This window comes from Asparagus officinalis, chromosome 8 (genome assembly GCF_001876935.1).
Source record: "Asparagus officinalis chromosome 8, Aspof.V1, whole genome shotgun sequence".
In the NCBI taxonomy this organism is placed as follows: Eukaryota; Viridiplantae; Streptophyta; class Magnoliopsida; order Asparagales; family Asparagaceae; genus Asparagus; species Asparagus officinalis.
In genome coordinates, this window is record NC_033801.1 from 2,048,072 (window position 1) to 2,052,505 (window position 4,434).

At 36.1% G+C, this 4,434-nt stretch overlaps 1 pseudogene; it reads left to right on the forward strand.

Moving 5' to 3' along the window:
* The window catches only part of LOC109820007, a 6,365-nt pseudogene continuing 2,069 nt past the window's right edge, over positions 139-4,434 (forward strand).

Sequence of the window (4,434 nt, forward strand, 5' to 3'; positions counted from 1 at the left end):
CAGCTGCGGTTAGTTACTCGGGCCCCACCAGCATACCCAACCGTCAAGGGCATTCTCGACATTTCACTTCCCCCTCCCCACTCTCTTCTTTAATCAACCCGGCCGCTCCTCTTCTCCCTTCTCCCGCTTCCCATTTTCTCTCTCAAAAAAAAGAAAAAAAAAAAAGGAAAATCAATGGATTTCGGGTCGGGTATGGAGTTATCGGGTCTACAGAAGCAACGGGTCCAGTACATACCCGAGCTTCCTCCTTCTCTCCAGGTCTTTTTTTTATTTCTTTAAAGTTTTTTTTATGACTTCCTATTTATTTTTATTTTTATTTAAATTTTGGTATGTAGGGTTCTGAGATCAAGATTGAGTTCGGGGACGCGACGACGGTGACGGACCCGCTGGATGCGCAGTCGATCCAACGGTCGTTCCCGTTGACGTACGGGAAGCCATTGGTGCATTTTGTGAATCCTAGCAAAATTTCTCCCAGGAGCCCCGGGTCAAAAGATAAATCTCCTATCAGGTGAAAAATGCAATCTTTTTAAAAAATTTATGCACAAAAAAGTAATTTTTTCGAAGGAATTAGGTGTAATATATATATAATTCAAAAGATTTTTTTTTTCATACGCTTTTTTGACAATGTGCATCTTTTTTTTTTTTATGTACACGTATGCATGAAGATACATAACATAACCAATTGAGAAGATACTTTTTTATGTTTTGTGCTACCTTCCTCATTAATTTGGTGGCTAGTGTTGTCAGTTCTGTGTTGCATTTCCCTTTTAAATTTTTCGTATGCAACCCTTGATATGATTAATGTTGGAGGTTGGATCACTGATATCTTTTGGTTTACAGGGTTGGAGTAGTCTTTTGCGGTCGACAATCCCCTGGAGGGCATAACGTTATCTGTGGGCTTTATGACGCGATAAAATCGCACAGCCCTAAAAGTTCCGTGATAGGATTCTGCGGTATGATATAATATTGCACAGTTTATTGGCATTTATTCTTAATTTCACAGTCAGCAGAAAACCAATTATCATCGACGAGGGGAGAAAAGCAATAACCTTGGCTGTAAATTAGTCCAAATTATCTCTCTTTTACATATAGTATAGCATTTTCTTGTTGTTACCAGAGATGGATTCATTCATACGTCAAAGTTTTCAGCAATGCATTGATGTACCGGATGTGTAGCAAACGAATACGCTTGAAGTTACTTTCTATACCACTTCGATAGCTATCTGTATGCATCTACCGAGTGACATGAGCTATATGTAGCTTTCACTCATTATTCGTAACTCGTTCGTTCAGGTATTGTAAATAAATAGTAATTCATAAGCTTCATTTATCATGTAACAGGAGGGACTGAAGGTTTATTTGCACAAAAGACCATCCAGATTACAGAAGATCTTGTCACCAATTATCGCAATCAAGGTTTTTTATTTAACCAACATTTTTAGCACCTGAATGAAAAATCGAAGATAAGTTTGCTTTGTTTTGAGAAATTGATTTCTGGCTTCCGTTACCTTTTGATCACGTGTCAAGGGGGTTATGGCATGCTGGGGAGAACAAAAGATCAGATTAGAACAACAGAGCAAGTGAATGCCGCATTAGCTTCATGCCAAAAGTTGAATTTGGATGGGCTTGTGATTGTTGGAGGTAAGTTTATCTCGAATTATTACATTTACTAAATGAAACGGTTCCACTGTTCCTAATGTTTCTTTCCTTTTATGAAGGTGTAACATCCAATACTGATGCAGCTCAACTTGCGGAAACATTTGCAGAAAAGAAATGTTCAACAAAGGTGCTTGATGCTTCTAATTGTCTTCTCGTCATTTTCCCTTTGTAATTTTAGCCATCGTTCACACTTCCTCGAGGGTTATAGTTAATTCATCGGCAGGAGAAAATCCTGCAGCACAATTGTCTTTTCCTCTTTGTCTTAGAAAATCATGAGCTGCAGCAATGAGTAATAAAATCTTAAACTCCCTTTGGTTACAGAACATTGATATAAAATTCTTTTCATAGGTTATTGGCGTTCCAGTGACATTTTATGGGGATCTGAAGAATCAGTTTGTTGAAGCTGATGTTGGGTTTGATACTATCTGCAAGGTAAATCAGGGAAACTTTATAAAAACTGTAATGTGAAATAATCTTTGGCATGCGTTATAATTTCGTGAGTGCCATGCGTCTTAAAATGCTGATCTTCAGCTTGCAATGTTGGTTCTTTCATTCTTCAGGTGAATTCTCAGATCATCAGCAACATATGCACTGATGCTCTTTCTGCTGAAAAGGTACATGCCTCAAAGTTACCGAACTTTCCTGTAGTTAAAAGTTTTTACTTTGCCAAAAACTTACTTATATGCTCCTTCTGTAGACTATGATCTGTCTTGAAATCTGAAACTCTGTCAATATTTGCCTATGAACAAAATCTGATTTCTCACTGGAAACACATTAGACTTCATAATCCATCTTCTCAGTTGAGAGGAGGCTAATTTCATTTGATTTTGGCACATTTCATCGTTGGTTCATTATTCTTGAGGCCTATATCATGTTCCAAATTTATGTAATCCAGTTATATGCATCCAGTGACTGAAGAGAAGATTGGCATGACAGGACTAACCTGTGCAAATCTGAAAGTTTTACATCATAAAAATCCTTTTCTACCATATTAGAAGGTATAACTTGTTTGTATGATCTCATTCATACATTTCGACAACGCCAAAGATAGTCCTCTCAGTTGAATGACCTTACGAATGTAGAACTATAGGCTTACTAATCTTGCTCAAGTAAACACTAAACCCCTCCTCTTTAAAAATAAAAGTAAAAGTAAATTTTCCTATAGTTTCTTTTTTGGTTTCATTTTGAGCATTGCCATAGATGCTGAGCATTTACTTTATGTTTTTCAGTATTATTATTTCATTCGTCTAATGGGAAGGCGGGCATCTCATGTTACTTTGGAATGTGCCCTTCAGTCTCATCCAAACATGGTTTGATTTCTGGACTAGATTCTTTGTTCTTGTCATTTTTCTTATAGGAATATACCAATACAGTATTTTTGCTCAGGTTGTCCTAAGTGAGGAGGTTACTTCTTCAAAGCTTACCCTTTTTGACATTACAAAGCGGATCTGTGATGCGGTTCAAGCTAGGGCTGAACACGGTATACTTTTTCCTTAATTTTATGGAGCTATTTCATTGATGACATGCTTCTATCTCAAGTTATGTGTTTCTAGTGGCGCCCAAGGTTCCGATTCCTATTTATTAGACTTCAACTCTGTGGAACACAGACTCCTATTTATTCTCTCAACGAACTCCTTTTTATTAATGCAGATCTAACTGAGTTTAGATACACGTTATGAAGAAAAGCTCTTTGTCTAAGAGTGAAATCACCATTGTTATCATGTTGATCTACAACGTCTAAAGTAACACAAGCTGTTTTCCTTTGCAGACAAATACCATGGAGTAATTCTCTTGCCCGAGGGTCTTATTGAAAGTATTCCTGAAGTATATGCTCTATTACAGGTAATTTTAAAATGATAAATTGAATACCCATATTCCTCGTATTGGATCTTAAAATGCCCGTGAAAGTATGTAATGTATAGGTTAATAAGAGAAAGAGGGTCTGTGTACATTATAGCCACTCAAAGCGACGCACTAACATATGCTTGAACAGAATTCGAATTTAACAAGTTATCTTGATTTGGTAAGTCTCATATAAATTGTCAACTGTATATTTCAGGAAATACACGTCCTTCTCATGAATGGAGTGACTGCTGACAACATTTCAACACACTTATCACCATGGGCTTCTGCTCTTTTTGAGTCTATGCCACCATTCATCAAGAAGGAGGTATCTATTATGCATTGCTTATTAATGTGAAAATCAAGACGAATGATACAAAAACAGTATCCTAGCTCAAAAAACCGTCTTCATTATGCAGCTTCTTCTTTTCCCAGACTCGGATGAATCTGCGCAATTATCGCAGGTATAGAACAACAGATTTCTCTTTTTTGATCAAGTGTAGTTTTCATATTAATAATCTTTTTAAAATATTTTCCTGTGTTCTACTTTTCTTTGATAGATTGAAACAGAGAAACTTTTAGCACAGTTAGTGGAGACGGAGATGGATATACGATCTGTACGTATCATTTTCTTGTATATCCTACAAGTCATTATTTTCTTGTGTACAGACATGATTTTTCCCTAAGCACGTCCAATCCAACAAAAGAATATTTAGGACCTCTTTATTGAATGAAACACATATTCTATATTATTATTATTATTATTTTGGTGCGGGGAACATTGGCTTAGTACTAGCCAAGTTATCTCTAGGGCCTAGCAGTTTAAGGCCATGTGAATAGCACAAGTGTTGTAATGCCTAATAATTTGAAATTGATGATATATATATATATATATATATATATATATATATATATATATATATATATATATAT